We start from the raw sequence: 17,183 nt of genomic DNA, 5'->3' as shown, positions 1-17,183 counted from the left end.
TGTGCTTCCATTTCCTTTGTTGGGGGTGTACTGAAACCCCACCTTCAGTCACAAGGGGCCCGCACATCTCATGTACCCCAAGCGAGAGCTCAGATGCCTAGGGAGCTGCCTGTCACCCACTGTGACTTCCTGTTGCCACTTCCTTCAGCAGGTCACAGTCTACATGTTCTTAATTCAGTCCAGAAGCTGAGTCCCACAATACATTTATCCCCACGGATGGGATTGGGAGACTAGCTGATGCCCCCCTACAATGCCTTAGACCTAAGAATGGCTCACTCATTCCTCACCCTCACGTCTCAGCTGCTGTGGGAAGTAGCTGGTGCTTGCTGGTGGTCTGTAGCTTTGATTTGGGCTTATGCCAGGTGTTGCCAGAAACCCTCACCCTAAATTATCAGTGCCATGAAAGGTCAGACTCCCTGCAGAGACCAACAAGCAGGCACCAGTCTGGGTGCAGGGGTGTGTATTTCCTATTCACCTCCAAAGGAGGTGGGCACCGAGAACAGTGTTCCTAGATTAGTGTTGAAGAAGACGCCAGCTGCTTGGTCCACTGTGTTGCGGCCAGCACCGTGGTGTTGTGCTTGATTAGCCAGCCCTAGCTAGTGATGGAGGCAAATCTACAAGGAGCATCATGGCACCCAGGGTGGAGGACTTGGCCAAGGCAGGCTCCCCCTAGTGGCTGCAATCCTAGCTGCTGTCACCAATGGCTCCCCACTTGTCAGGTGTTGAGTGGGACACCTCAGTGTGGGAGGCCACAGAACACGACTCTGGAAAGAAATAACTTCTATCCCAGATTTTCCCTGTCACGATCCACTACACCTACATGTCCAAGGACCAGCGTGAGAGACAGAAATGGTGACAGGCACTATACCATCATGGAAATGCAAGGCTTCCTGGAATCATTTGTCCAAAGGGAGGGAGACAAGGACACTGATTGGCTTTTGTGGGTCTTCGTCATTGGCTCCGAGCTGTTGCTTACAGCACTTGACATGCTGCAGCTGGCTGGATTGGTCCAAGACCGCCAAAGTCATCATTCACTGAAAAACTCAAAGTATCCACAGCCTGTTTACAGAGACACCCTAGAGGAGCCTCCAGACTTTTCACTCTATCAAAAGACCATGACAAGCACGCCAAGGCACAGGGCAGGAGACACATCAAAAAAAAAAAAGGGGGAAGGCTCTGAGGAAGACGCTCCCCAAGCCCCCAGAGCCCACAGAGGTAGGAAGAAAGAAGCTCTGATTCCTGGGACTTGGGATTTTTATGGCATGGCAGCACAGGCCCACTGGGAGAGGTCAAGCCCAGGTGACGCCATCCACCTCTAAGATACAATGGGGACAATTCAAGGAGTGTGGGGTTTTTGTTCTTTGTTTTTGCCTTGTGTCATGTGCCCAGATCCTTGACCATTTCCAACCTGGAGTAGAGACCCTTGACAACACCATCTAAGGAGCTCTTCATGAAGGACCACTCTGACCTTAAGTCTGTGCCATTACATGCACAGTGGGGGAACAGGACGACATAGGTTCCTGTCCACGTGACAAGAACCTGATCTCAGGACCTACTGTGAAGACTTCCGGTGGAGGAGCGCCCGCGTCCACGCCGACCAGAACTGGTTTCATCAGAACCCGCTGTGAAGGATTCAAGAGGACTAGGGCCCACGTCCAAACCCAGAAGTACCTGGTCTCCACAGGACCCCCTGCGGAGGATTCGGGAGGACTAGGGCCTGTGTCCATGCTGACAAGAACCGGCTTCATCCGGACCCGCTGTGGGGGATTCAGAGGACGAAGTCCCAGGTCCAAACCGACAAGAACCCAGTCTCTACAGGACCCGCTGTGGAGTCTTGGGGTGGACTAGGGCCCACGTCCGAACCGACAAGAACCCGGTCTCCTCAGGATCCGTTGTGAAGACTTCGGGCGGACAAGGTCCCGTGTCCACACCAACAAGAATCCGGCTTTTCAGGACCTGCTGTGGAGGATTCGGAAGGACCTGGACCTGCGTCCACACGGACAAGAACCCAATCTCCTCAGGACCCGCTGGGGAGGATTCAGGGGGATGTGGCCCCGCGTCCACACAGACAAGAACCCGGTGTCCTCACGACCCGCTGTGGAGACTTCGGGGGGATGAGGGCCCGTGTCCACACCGACAAGAACCCGGTTTCGTCAGGACCCGCTGTGGAGGATTCAGGGGGACGTGGCCCTGCCTCCACACTGGGGACGTGGCCCTGCGTCCACACTGACAAGAACCCGGTTTCGTTAGGAACCGCTGTGGAGGATTCGGGAGGACCTGGGCTTGCGTCCACACAGACAAGAACCCGGTCTCCTCAGGACCCACTGTGGAGGATTCAGGGGGACGTGGCCCTGCGTCCACACTGGGGGACGTGGCCCTGCGTCCACACTGACAAGAACCCGGTCTCCTCAGGACCCGCTGTGGATACTTTGGGGAGACGAGGGCCCGTGCCCACCCCGACAAGAACCCCGTGTCGTCAGGACCCACTGTGGAGGATTCAGGGGGACGTGGCCCTGCGTCCACACAGACAAGCACCCGGTGTCCTCACGACCCGCTGTGGAGACATCGGATGGATGAGTGCCCACATCCACACTGAGAAGAACCCGGTCTCCTCAGGACCTGCAGTGGCGGATTCAGAGGTACATGGCCTCGCGTCCACACTGACAAGAACCCGGTCTCCACAGGACCTTCTCTGGAGACTTCGGGGGGGATGAGGGCCCGTGTCCACACCGACAAGAACCCGGTTTCTTCAGGACCTGTTGTGGAGGATTCAGGGGGACGTGGCCCTGTGTCCACACTGGGGGACGTGGCCCTGCGCCCATACTGACAAGAACCCGGTCTCCTCAGGACCCGCAGTGGCGGATTCAGAGGTACATGGCCCCGCGTCCACACTGACAAGAACCCGGTCTCCTCAGGACCCACTGTGGAGGATTCAGGGGGACGTGGCCCCGCGTCCACACTGACAAGAACCCGGTCTCCTAGGGCCCACTGTGGAGGATTCAGAGGGACGTGGCCCTGCGTCCACACTGGGGGACGTGGTCCCGCGTCCACAGTGACAAGAACCCGGTCTCCTCAGGACCCACTGTGGAGGATTCATGGGGACGTGGCCCCGCGTCCACACTGACAAGAACCCGGTCTCCTCAGGACCCACTGTGGAGGATTCATGGGGACGTGGCCCCGCGTCCACACTGACAAGAACCCAGTCTCCTCAGGACCCACTGTGGAGGATTCAGAGGGACGTGGCCCCGCGTCCACACTGGGGGACGTGGCCCTGCGTCCACACTGACAAGAACCCGGTCTCCTAGGGCCCACTGTGGAGCATTCAGGGGGACGTGGCCCCGCGTCCACACTGACAAGAACCCGGTCTCCACAGGACCTTCTGTGGAGACTTCGGGGGGACGAGGGCCCGTGTCCACCCCGACAAGAACCCGGTGTCGTCAGGACCTGCTGTGGAGGATTCAGGGGGACGTGGCCCTGCGTCCACACTGGGGGACATGGCCCCGCGTCCACACTGACAACAACCCGGTCTCCTAGGGCCCACTGTGGAAGATTCAGAGGGACGTGGCCCTGCGTCCACACTGGGGGACGTGGCCCCGCGTCCACACTGACAATAACCCGGTCTCCTCAGGACCCACTGTGGAGGATTCAGGGGGACGTGGCCCTGCGTCCACACTGGGGGACGTGGCCCCGCGTCCACACTGACAAACACCCGGTCTCCTCAGGACCCACTGTGGAGGATTCAGAGGGACGTGGCCGTGCGTCCACACTGACATCAACCCGGTCTCCTAGGGCCCACTGTGGAGGATTCAGGGGGACGTGGCCCCGCGTCCACACTGACAACAACCCGGTCTCGTAGGGCCCACTGTGGAGGATTCAGGGGGACGTGGCCCCGCGTCCACACTGACAACAACCCGGTCTCCTCAGGACCCACTGTGGAGGATTCAGGGGGACGTGGCCCTGCGTCCACACTGGGGGACGTGGCCCCGCGTCCACACTGACAATAACCCGGTCTCCTCAGGACCCACTGTGGAGGATTCAGGGGGACGTGGCCCTGCGTCCACACTGGGGGACGTGGCCCCGCGTCCACACTGACAACAACCCGGTCTCCTAGGGCCCACTGTGGAGGATTCACGGGGACGTGGCCCTGCGTCCACACTGGGGGACGTGGCCCCGCGTCCACACTGACAACAACCCGGTCTCCTAGGGCCCACTGTGGAGGATTCAGGGGACGTGGCCCTGCGTCCACACTGGGGGACGTGGCCCCGCGTCCACACTGACAACAACCCGGTCTCCTAGGGCCCACTGTGGAGGATTCACGGGGACGTGGCCCTGCGTCCACACTGGGGGACGTGGCCCCGCGTCCACACTGACAACAACCCGGTCTCCTAGGGCCCACTGTGGAGGATTCAGGGGGACGTGGCCCTGCGTCCACACTGGGGGACATGGCCCCGCGTCCACACTGACAAGAACCCGGTCTCCCAGGGCCCACTGTGGAGGATTCAGGGGGACGTGGCCCCGCGTCCACACTGACAACAACCCGGTCTCCTAGGGCCCACTGTGGAGGATTCAGGGGGACGTGGCCCTGCGTCCACACTGGGGGACGTGGCCCCGCGTCCACACTGACAAGCACCCGGTCCCCTCAGGTCCCGCCAAGGGAGGAGCAGGCGAGGAGAAAGCCAGGCCCCGGGAAGAGGAGCTTCCGGAACCTGGAGGCTGAGGGGGGCGCTGTTCGCCAGACCCTGGGGGGAAAGGACCCCGCGCGGCTTCGTGCGCCGTGACACTGTGTCCCCCGCGGGGCTTACCTCACCGGCGCCGGGCGGCGGGGCCGCGCGGCCGTCTTCCTGCTCCGCGCCCACTCGGTTCCCGCCGCTGCCTCATGCGGTTCGCGGTCCAGGAGCGGGCTCCCCTGGCGGAGCTCGCACTCCCGCCGCTCTGGCCTCGCGGGTCCCTTCGGCCTCCGCGCGGGGCGGGGTGTCCCTCCCGAGTCTGCGACGGCGCCGTGGGGACTTCTGTGCGACACCCCGGAGCTGCAGATGGCTCCGGGCAGGACAGACGTGCTCACAGGGGCGGTTCCTCCGCGGCCAGGAGCACAGAGCAGCTCTCCGCCCCCGTGCGTCTTCCTGCGTTTCTGTCCCCAGTGCCCTGTCCTGGGACAGCAGGCCTGCCACCTCCTTGCTGAGATTTCCTCTGGGGCACGTCGTTCCTTCCGCCGCGGTTGCAAATGGCACCGTCTCTTCCTTTCCCTTTCCGACGGGTCGTCAGGAGTGTGCAGACGTGCACGTGGTGTGTGTGTGCTGCTCTCCTATCCTGCGAGTGTCCTCGTTGCTCCTTCCGTTGCCCTTGGAAATAACCCGCCAGTTATGTTACCAGCCAAAGTGGGTTTCTTCAGGAGTAGCGGAGAATTGCCACCCGGGCCCAGCAAGCTGTGGCAAAACCGCGGCCGAGCGGGGAGCACACGGAGAGGAACGCTGTTTCGCGGAGAAGAGGAAGTTGGGAGCGTGGTTTTGAAGCGAAGTCCGCAGGAGGAAAGCAGGGCTGCAGGGGAGCAGGCGCCTCCCGGGCCCAGCTGCAGGCGCGGTGGGTTTCCTGCAGGGGCCGCAGGGCACAGCTTCCCCTGGTGGGGCCTGAGCCTGGGGCTTCTCTCCGCGGAGGGTTCTAATCTTGGGTCTGTAGCGGTGGGTTGTTCCCCAGCCTGACCCTGGGTGGTGGGCTCCGCCTTCCAGCCTCCCCTCCCCGCCTCCCGAGTCCACTTCCGGGAGATGTCCCTTCATTGCTTTTCGCAGTTCTAACAGCTTCTTAGTGGCGTCTTGTGGACAACCGGAATTCCAAATCCCACTGCTTCCGCTGCACCCAAGACACGTGGCCACCAATAGAACCCTCCCACGTGCCTCTGGCTCACGTGCTGCCTCCCGCAGGGCCCGTGGCCTCTCCGCCTGGGTGAGCTGGGTCTGGGCGTGGGCCTACGTCACAGCGTTTGACCCCTCTCTTGCTTCTGTCATGTGGGGCTGACACTGTTGTTTCGAGGAGTACCTTACTCTGTGATTTCAGACGTGCAGTGAACGTGTCACGGCAGCGCAAATACGCTTTACCTGGACGCTCGTTTCTTTACCGCTTTTGCCACTTTACATGAGATACTTTGGTGCGTTTTACCCCAAAAAGGGACACCCTCCCGAGAAACCACCACAGAACCCCAAATGAGGAAATCCCTGCGTTGCCACATTAGACCCCAGACCACAGGCCCACTTCAAGTGTCCCCACCTGCCCCACTGTGAAATGTCTTTTCCCAATCTGATCTGGCTTCTTTTGGGGAAGTGCTCCTGAGACTTTCCCCTATCTGTGTAACCTGGGGGGATTTAAAGAGCAAGGTGGTTCCTGGGGCGCCTGGGGTCTCAGTCTGCTAAAGGCCGAGTTCACTTCAGGTCATGATCTCCAAGTTGATGGGTTCCGAGCACCTGCTTCTGGCTGTGTGCTAACAGCTCAGAGCCTACAGATTGCTTGAGATTCTGTGTCTCCCTCTTGCTAACCCCTCCCCCTATCATGACCTGTCTCTGTCTCTCTTTTTCAACAATAAATTATAAATGTTAAAAAAAAAAAGAGCAAGATGGTTCCTGAGTGGCCTTTTCTGGATGGCTTCTGTCACTGAGGATGTTTTCTGCATTCACCCATGTTGTGACGTGTATCAGTCCTTCCTTTTTAAATTCTGATTAAATGTATGTAACATAACACTTACCACGTAAGTCACTTTAAGCATACAGTTGTCTGGCATTAACTGCATTCACACTGTTGTACATCCATCTCCAGAACGTTGTCATGTACCCCGAGGGAAACTCTGTATCTATTAAACCCTAAATCCCAATTCCCCTTTCCCCTCGGCCCCTACAGCCACATTCTACTTGGTGTCTCTGAGTATGACTTTTCTGGACACCTCACTTAAGTGGAACCATAGTGTATTTTCCTTCTGTCACTGGCTCATTTCACTCAGCATAATGACTGCCAAGTTCAGTCGGTGTGCAGGTGTGTGTCAGAACTCTCTTCCTTTTGAAGGCTGAATTATATTCCATTGTGTATATACTACATTTTGTTTATTTACTCACCTGTGAATACTTACTTGGGTTGCTTCCATCTTTTGGCTGTTGTGAAGAAGCTGCTATGAATACGGGAACATGAATACCTGCTCAAGGCTTTGCTTTAAATTTCCAGATGTAAGTGCAGATGTGGAGTTCTGTGATAGCTTTCTGAGAAACCAGTATTCTCTACAGCCACAACATTTTACTTTATTTCTTTGTATGACAGAATAATATTCCTGTTTAAGGGTCTGCCCCAGGTTGTTTATCCATTCACACACCGATAGGCATTTGCATAGTTTCTACAATGTGGCTATTGTGAACAGTACTGCTATGTATGTGCACATGCACTTTGTTTAAACAACTGTTTTCAATTCTTCGAGATATACATCTAGGAGTAGTATTGTTGGGCCATATGGTAATTCTATGTTTTTATCTTTTTTTTGGGGGGGGGATTGTCAAACTCTTTTACACATAGTCTCCACCATTTTACATTTCCACAAGCAAGGTTGAAGGGTTCCAATTTCTCAACATCTTTACCAACATTTGTTATTTTATAGTTGTATTGATTAGAGCATTTTTAGTGTGTGTAACAGGGTATCTCACTGTGGTTTAAATCTCCATTTCCATAAGGACTATTGATGTTTAATATCTTTTCAAGTGGTATTCACCATTTGTATGATTGCACTGGGGAAAGATATATCCAAATCCTTTGTCCATATTAAAAATTGGGTTGTCTTTTTGTTGATGGGTTGTAAAAACTCTTTATACATTCTGCATAACAGGCTCTTACCAGACAAATACTGTGCAAATATTGTCTTCCATTAGGCTTTGGCTTTTCACTTTGGGGATAGCATCTTCTGGTGTACAAAGGTTTCTAATGTTGAGAAAACTAAATTTATCTACTTTTCTTTCCTTGCTTGTGCTTTGGTGTCATCTCTAACAGCATTGCTAAACCCAATGGTCATGAAGATTTATCTCGATATATTGCTTCCAGAGGTCATAATTTTACATTTAAACTGTTGATCCATTTTGATTTGATGTTTGTATATGGTGTGAGGTATGGACGCAATTTCATTCCTCTGCACATGGATAGCCAGCTGTCTAGCACCCTTTATTAAAAAGACCATTTGCTCCCCAATGTCATGTTGTCTGCTCTTGTCAAAATTCAGTTGACCAAAGATGAAGGGGATTATTTCTGGGTTCTCCATTAAATATCACTGACCTGTACGTATCTTATTTTGTAGTGTTTATTTATTTTTGAGAGAGAGAACACGCGAGGCCCAGAGAGAAAGGGAGAGATAGGAAACTGATTGGTGTGCAAAGGAAAGGGTTTGGATAGACCTGAGAAGGATACATTTCTTTGACCTGTGGTTACTCGGTTGTCCTGTAACTTGATTATGTTCATCTAAACTCATAGAATCTTATAATAAACATGGTCATTTACCATATTTAAGTTACTTCTGTAAATATCTCATTACTTTGATTATTAGATAAAATTTTATAAAATTATTTCTATAAATACTTATGTCTTCACACTCGGTATTGTGTTCCTTCTTAGCTTGGTGGTTGTCTGATGACCATATAGAGTAGATAGATAGGATGGACCAGTTGTGTAGGGGGGACAGATTTAGTTCCGTTCATGAAAGTGACAGTTTCTAAGGCAAGACTGTGGGGTCAAGGGGCTGAGATGGGGTGCAAAATAATAACATCATGGGAATGAACTCAAGGCTATTGTGGAGAGAGTCTGTCATGTTTTACCTATACAGTTCTTTCCTCAATGTGAATTATTATTAGGAGACCTGGCAACCTAACAAACTGTTGTTAAATCCACAGGAAATGAATGGAAGAGTCCAGAAGGAGGCTGGCAGGTGGTGGAGGCAGGGAGGGAGCCTGGTGGGCAGAAGCCTGGTGGTTGAGCAAGGGCCTGGAAGGAGCTGTAAATGTTAGGCCAGAGGGACGATGGTCCAGATCCGGGACAGAGCTCTTGTCCCTGCACATCCCAGAGCTCAGGACATCCTGGGAAGGGAGACCCTGGGAACAAATGGGAATGGAAGCCAAAGCCCCAGAGGGAGGAGGAATCTACAAGCAGGCATGTGTTACCCCATGTGGAAGCTGTATTCACAAAATATTGAAGTCATAATTATTTATTTTGTATATCTAAAGTTGGTGTCAAATATTCTTTTCCGTATGAAATTATGGTCTTTTAAAAAATATTGCCAATAGTGGGTAATTTCATTATAATACATTCATAATGATTTGAATCCTCTATAATGACTTTAATATAACATAAAAGTATTATCTATCTATCATCTATCTACCCTCTATCATCCATCACCTATCCACTTATCATCTATCTACTATCTAGCATTCTGATCTCTATTTGAAGTCTATTCAGCTAACTCAGCATTTATCCTCTTGGCACATGCCTTCAGGACTATGAACACATTTTCTGCAATTTCTTTAGGCTCCGGATTTTTAGATTCCAATGATTTCCAGGTCAGGCAATCCATTTTCATTAATGTGGTTGTTTTAGTGCCATTAACTTCTTACCTCATATGCTGATGGTCTCTGTCCATATCAGTGAAGAGTCCCCCACTTTTCTGTGACATCTGTGCCTCCTCCCTGAGTTAACAGCCCCTTGTGTTGGATGGGGATTTCTCAGGAGATGGAGACACCAGCCATGCATGGGAATCATATCTGCAGGTGACAGGTGTCCATGTCTTGGTGTCTGTGCACTTAAAGATGTCGGCACTGCTACCAAGCTTTGCAGATGACTGAGGAAGCAAACCCCATCAGCAGAGAACCATCAAGATCAGAAGTCTCCAGGTGTGCCCATGCTTTGCAGGTGGTTGTCAGGTGAGGTTAATACATCAGTGTGGAAACTAAAAGAAATATGATCCTGGGAACAAGTGTCCTTTGCTTGTTATATTTACACCAGACTGGACATCAATATAGATTTTTCCTATACAGTTATGTGTGGAATGACTGTTAAAATTGAATGTACTTAAAGACTTGATTTGGAAAGTTTTCTGGAGAAAATATGGATCCCTTCAAATATCTTTTGGACAGATAGAGTATAGTGAATTGTGATCCACTCATTTGTTCACTATCTGATCAGAAAGGTGAGGCCATCACTTGACCTGCCTCCAACACAATTCATAGACCAAGTGTTGCCTTGACCGAGGACCAACAAGCCTGCGGATCCACAAAGAGATGCCCACAGGTGGACCTGGAAGGACAAGGGGAGCCTGACTCAATTTTTGTCCACTTATCAGGACATGCTCCCTCCCACACAGGCAAACTTCTCAAGATCTAGAGTAAACTCCAATCTCGGGGAGTGGGAGCCCACAGCTGTCTCCTCAGACAGGGCTGAAGTCCCTGAGGAAGGCAGAACTGTATTCGAGAAACAGAAGAGACTGTAGGGCCTTCCTTGTGCCTGGTGAGAGGTCCCATAGGTGAGGGTTTCAGATGTCAGATGTGGGATGATGGGAATGGTTGTGACTGCTGGTGACTGGCCCAGGCTGAGTCTCTTTGTCCCCAGGGGTCCTGTCCCAGGTGCAGCTGCAGGGGTTGTGCCCAACTGGTGAGTGCCTTGCACACTCTGCACCTCACTAGCAGCATCTTGGGGTTCTCCATCTCAACCAGTAATTTCTGGTGGAATTGGATCCACCGACCCCAGCAGAGTGGATGCAGTGGATGGTTCACATACTATCATATATTCTATATCACATACTAGGGTCCAGACCACAAGAGCCACATGTCCATCAGTTAGGCAGTTTGTTAGGCAAGAGGAAGAGGGATAAAGCAGGTGCTGGCCACCCCCTTGGAGTTTCCCCCAGGATTAACAGCCACACAATCAGAACCGCCTCTAAGGGTGAACAGGACAGAATAGGCCTAGCCACAGAGCTGGCTCAAACACCACAAAGGACTTCTGAGAGCTGAGCATCGGCCCAAAAATTGCGATTTGCCCTTAGGTTACCTAAAAGTCACAAGGGGGCATTCAGGACAGCAGAAGTAACTGAGATCTCCTGGGGTGCTCAGGTTACCAGGGGGAGCTGAGGACACCAGGGTCGCTCAGTTCTGCATGGAGCACTCAGACCTCCAGGGGGATGCTCAGGTGTCCATGGGGCGTTGAGGTCACTAGTTGCCACTCAGTTCACCTGGCGGCACTCAGGTCATCAGGAACACACAGGACACCAGGAGCCACCTAGGGAACCTGGAGGTTCACAGGTCTCCAGGGGGCACCCAAGATCTCAGAATTCATATCCGGAACCAGTGTTACAGGGTCAGGTTTCCTGTGAAGCATCTTTCTCATCAGGCCCTGCAAACTTCAACCTGACCAGCAAACAGTACACACTGTTTCCTAAACCATTTACAAACACAGATGTCTTCTAACATTTAGAGTGAACAGTCATATAGTAGTGCCGACCTTGACAGAGACCAAGCTCGGGGATAAATTAACTCTCATATGATCAGACCTGTGCCTCACAAGTACACGGGCCACCATTTAAAATAGATGTAAGTGATTTTCAAACAGAGGAGACTGACTCATTCAAGTGATCTAAACTTAATATATTTGAGCAGCTCCTCTCTCTTTTTATTTTCCTTAAGGTTTTCCTTTGATGCCCATGAAGAGAGAGCATGAGTAAAGACTCTTGTAGTTGTCGCAACCCCACAGCTTCTTCATCAACTCCACGACTTTCTCTCAAGGATTCTCAGTATATACACGTTCCTGTGAGAGAAAAGAGTAGTTTCTACCCTTCACTCCTTTTGTTCACCATCCAGTTCAGGAAGCCTGAGACAACCAGTGGGGAGGCACACTGAGTCAAGTCTTACAAAACGGTCAGCCAGGGGTCCATTCTACTGAAGTAGTTAAGGAATCATCCACTGGATCCACCTGTCTCTGCACCTGCCTCTCCACAGAACATGAGGCCCAGACCTTCCTCACACTCAGCTGGACATGAAGTCAACTGTATGGGAGCAGATTAGGAACTCAGTTTAGTGGGTTATTTCACCACAGTTTTCCATAGTAGCTACACTATGTTGCACTCCCATCAAGTGAATTCTAGGATTGCCTGTTCTCCATATCCTCAGCAACACTTGAGATGTTCTCGTTGTGTTTGCGTTATTTTATAATAGCCTTGCTATCAGTTGTGAGGTGATATCTCAGTGGATCGGGGGTGGAATTCTCTGATGATTAGTGATGATGAACAGCAAGTCATATGCTGGATGGACATTTTTTCAACCTTAATAGCAAAATGGATATTTACATGTTTGACCCAAATTTTAATCAGGTGATGCGTTTATTATTATAATTGTGATTTTTGCTATTGATGTGAACGAGTCCCTCCTGTATTTTGGATATTAACTCCTTTTCAATATTTTTAATGTAATGTCTCCCATTTCATAGACTGCCTTCTCACCCTGCTACTGTTTGATTTGCCCCCTTTCTAGTTTGATGCAGTCCCCCTTGTCTGCCATGGTTCTCTGTGATTTTGCTTTTGTATCAAATAAATCATTGTCAAGAGAATGTCATGATGGTTATCCTGTGTGTTTTCTTCGAAGGCATTTTGGGTCAGCTGTTCTGCTTAATCTTTAATCCATTTTGAGATTTTTTTGTGTTGTCGCATATGTATGATGCAAGAGTACGGCCAAATGTCATTATTTTGCACGTGTATATCAACACCATTTTTTAATGTTTCTTTTATTTTTGAGGGAGAGAGACAGATCATGATCAGGGGAGGCACAGGGATAGAGGCAGACACAGAATCCAGGCTCTGAGCTGTCAGCACAGAGCCTGATGTGGGGCTCAAACCCACAAATTATGACAACAATACGTGACTGGAAGTTGGATGCTTAGCTGACTGAGCCACCCAGGCACCCCTAGTCAACACCATGTTTAAGAGACACAATCCTTTCCCCACTGCGCATTGTTGGAAATCTCATGGAGGATTTGCTGACTGCATCTGCACAATTCTACATTTTGGCTCCGTAATGAGCTCCACTGGTCTATATGCCTCATTTCATGCCAGCAGTACACTGTTGGAGCTAATGTATCTCTGCAATATATTTAGAAGGAAGAAGTGTTCTCCTTCTTCCAGGTTCTCTCCTCTTCATGATTTTTTTTTTACTTCCATGTGTTTTGTGGTTACATATGAATTAGTATATTTTTCACATTCCTTTAAAAAAAAGGCATTGGCATTTTCATTGAGATAAAAAGATAAATATAAAATTAACATAAAAAGATACAGCAGAGAAAAAAAGACTATCACAAATACAGAAAACAAATCAACTTCATTAAAATTTGAATTTGGAAAGATAAGTGAAATTTAAAAAACATAGGTAGCCTAGGGAAATAGGTAAGATTCAAACAAATGCGATCGGAACTGAAAAAGGAGACATAACTGAACTAAACACATGAAAAGGATCATAAAGGAAAAACTTAGATATTTATAGGTCAACAATTAGATCACCAAGAACAAATTACACATTTTCTAGCATTATATGATCCACCAATACTCTTTCATGCAAAATACAGAGGAACAAAACAAAAATTAGTAAGAAGATATCCTTAATATAAACCTTCACCCTCCAAAAAAAACCAAGGCTTTATTAAAATTCCACAATATTTAAAGAATAATTAATGCCAATACTTCTCAAACTATTACAAATTGCTGATGAAAAAGACCACTCCCAGATGCACTTTATGAGGACACTTTTACTCTCACAACAAAGCCAGAGAAACACACCACAAGAAGGGAAACTACAGGCCAGTGTCTCAGATACACATACATGCAAAATTCCTTGATTAAGTCCGAGCCTACTGAATTCAACAGCACACTGAAAGGATCACACATGATAATCCAGTGTGATGCATCCCTGAGATGCAAGTTTCCTTCAACATACACAAATGCAAAAATGTGATGTCCTCCATTAACAGAGGGAATGATTAAATCAAAGCCATCCTTAATTTATTCATAAAATCATTAGAGAAAGTTTTTTCATGAACAAAAAACACATGTTCATCATTTAAAAATAACTCAATTTGGGGCGCCTGGGTGGCGCAGTCGGTTAAGCGTCCGACTTCAGCCAGGTCACGATCTCGCGGTCCGTGAGTTCGAGCCCCGCATCAGGCTCTGGGCTGATGGCTCGGAGCCTGGAGCCTGTTTCCGATTCTGTGTCTCCTCTCTCTCTGACCCTCCCCCGTTCATGCTCTGTCTCTCTCTGTCCCAAAAATAAATAAAAAACGTTGAAAAAAAATTAAAAAAAAAATAAATAAATAAAAATAACTCAATTAAAAAGGAGAAGGAAATTACCTCCAAATGATCATGGCCACTATGAAAGCCCACACCTGACAGCATATTGAACATAAAATACTAAAACCATTTCTGCCTTATCAGGAGCCAGGAAATGATGCTCATCCCCAACATAAGTATTCCACATGATAACGTGAAGAATAACTATGCTGCCTCAAACCATATCATCGTGTCACAGTCCTTATTTGGATGAAAGTCACGGGAGAAACAGCCAGTCCAAGGACTCTCAGACCCTCCTTTGTCCCTTGACAGCAGGATATAAATCTCCCTTGGGAAACTCCCCTTCCCTGTACCAGGAGGGGAGAACCATCCTTAGCACCAGAATAAGGAACTCAGGGACAAGAAGGTTGTGCAAACAAACCTAGTTATTTGTTGACTAATTAAATACCCCAAAACCACACCTTTGCCTTGACTCTTGACAAATCCAATATTTCGTTGTCTGAAAGTCACAAGTGCCACCTGCTTTGTTCATTCTCTGGGTGTCATATTATTAGCAAGCCCAGGCACTTGCAAAATTAAATTTATTCTTCCCTTTAGATCAGTCTTATGTCAATTGAATCCTTACACCGGGTGAAAACCCAGAAAAAAGAAGGGAAAGGCATTCTTCTCCTACAACTGGAATAAGTACCCACAAACTTTGGCAATAAGAAGAAATAAAAGACATTTAAATCAGTAAGGAGGAAGGAAAATTATTTGTTTGCAGATGACATGATCTTAAACATAACAAAACCCTAGAGATACCACAAAAAGTATTAGAACCAGTTTTTTAAAATGAGGAAAAGTGCAGGATGCACAATGAGCACAATGAACAAAGAAAATAAATAAAAATAAACCACCTATGATTCTACACACCAGCATGGAAATATATGCAAAACAAGTAACAAAATTATACAACTGAAAAATGGCACAGAATAAAGTACTTGGGATTAAACTTCATAAATTATGTAAAATAATTGTAGAGCGAAAATGACCTTTGCTGATGAAAGACATGTAAAAATGCACGAGTTCCGCAAACATACCTGTGCTCACTGATTAGAATTATTCATATTGTCACAGCACCATCCACACAAACTAATGTAGAAGTGCATCCCTAAACCTGCCATTCACTTTGAAAGAATCAAATCTAAGTCTGCAGTGTGATATATATGTAAGAGGACATGCAAATAGGGCCCTCTCTGTGCTGATGAAACCAGCCCATCCCGACCGTGCAGCTGGGAGACGAGCCCCAGCTCCAGGCGTCCCAGGTGTTCCCATTCTGTGATCAGGACAGAACACAGACACCTCACCATGGAGTATGTGCTTGGCTTGGTTTTCCTTGTTGCTTTTTTAAAAGGTAATTCATGGTGAACGAGAGACACTGAGTATGTGAGTGGATATGAGTGAGAACCAGCGGATGTGTGACAGTTTCCTGACCAAGATATCTTGCGTCTGCAGGTGGCCAGTGTGACGTGCAGCTGGTGGAGTCTGGGGGAGACCTGGTGCAGCCTGTGGGGTCCCTGAGACTCACCGTTGTAGCCTCTGGATTCACCTTCAGTAGTTCCAGCATGAACGGGGTCCGCCAGGCTCCAGGGAAGGGGCTGCAGTGGGTCTGACGGATGGATACTGATGGAAGTGGCACATACTACGCAGATTCCGTGAAGGGCCGATTCACCATCTCCAGAGACAACGCCAAGAACACGCTGTATCTGCAGATGAACCTGAGGGCCGAAGACATGGCCACATATTACTGTGCAAGAGACTGGGTGAGGGGACATCATTGGGAGCCCACACGCAAACCTCCCTGCAGGAGGGGATCAGCACCACCAGGGGGCGCACACTATGCACAATTCTGCTTTGTGTTGCCAGGAGCAGGTGCAGATGGAGGTTACAGGCAGGTTTCCTGTCAGGGTCTGGGGCTTCCTATCCACACAGCAGCTTCCCCAGGGAGCCTCTCTGGACACAGGATTCTGTGCTTACCTATTAACTCGCTGAATTAGATACCTGTTGTCATAGGAAAACTGCACTAACATGCACAAAAGACACAGATGTTTCCATTGCTTACTCCTGTCCCTCAACATGAGTGAATTACAGATTTCCTGAGGCACAACAGCTGAACCATTAGAGGAGTCCCAGATGCACTCCCTGTGCAGCCAGGACCACAGGATCCCACAGCTCCCCATTAACTTCACCCAGCCCTTGTCCCAATCAAACAACGTGAGACTTCCCTCCTGGCACTTGCTACTCAGGACGTTAAATGAGCTACAGCTTTATTCAATTCCTCTAAACAAGAGATAAATCATCTCCATGTATTAGTCTGGATTCTCCTGAGGAACAGAACCCAAAGCACATTGTTTTCCATGACTAAAGAGGTTGGGAAGTCCCATGATCTACTGTCACAAGCTGGAGACCCAGGGAAACCAGTGGTGTAATATGTCTGATTCTGAACTAGGGTCTAGCCTCAGAACGTAGGGATCTGATGATATAACACTCATAACAAGGGCCAGAGGGGACCACTGTTCCAGTTCAAACAAGCACATGGGAAGTAAAAATGAGGGAATTCTTCCTCCCTCTGCATCAGATTCTATTCACAACCTTAATGGAATGGAATGGGACTACCTCAAAATAGCACGCTTCTGCACAGTGAGGGAAAAAATCAACAAAAGTAAAAGGCAACCTATGGAATGGAAGAAGATATTTGTAAATGACATATCCTCAGGGTTAGTATTCAAACTATGTAAATGTTTTTAAATTATTTTCACATTATCAGTAGAGAGTGTGTCCATGCCGTTCAGCATACTGTCATGTGAGAAGCAAAATTCGT

General features: G+C 49.2%; 1 pseudogene; it reads left to right on the top strand.

The window, feature by feature from the left end:
* The first annotated feature begins 15,670 nt into the window (after positions 1-15,670).
* On the top strand, positions 15,671-16,634 carry LOC122239535 (annotated as a pseudogene).
* Positions 16,635-17,183: the final 549 nt, after the last annotated feature.

Source organism: Panthera tigris, chromosome B3, assembly GCF_018350195.1.
Source record: "Panthera tigris isolate Pti1 chromosome B3, P.tigris_Pti1_mat1.1, whole genome shotgun sequence".
NCBI classification, from domain to species: domain Eukaryota; kingdom Metazoa; phylum Chordata; class Mammalia; order Carnivora; family Felidae; genus Panthera; species Panthera tigris.
This window is presented reverse-complemented; position numbering and strand designations above follow the sequence as displayed.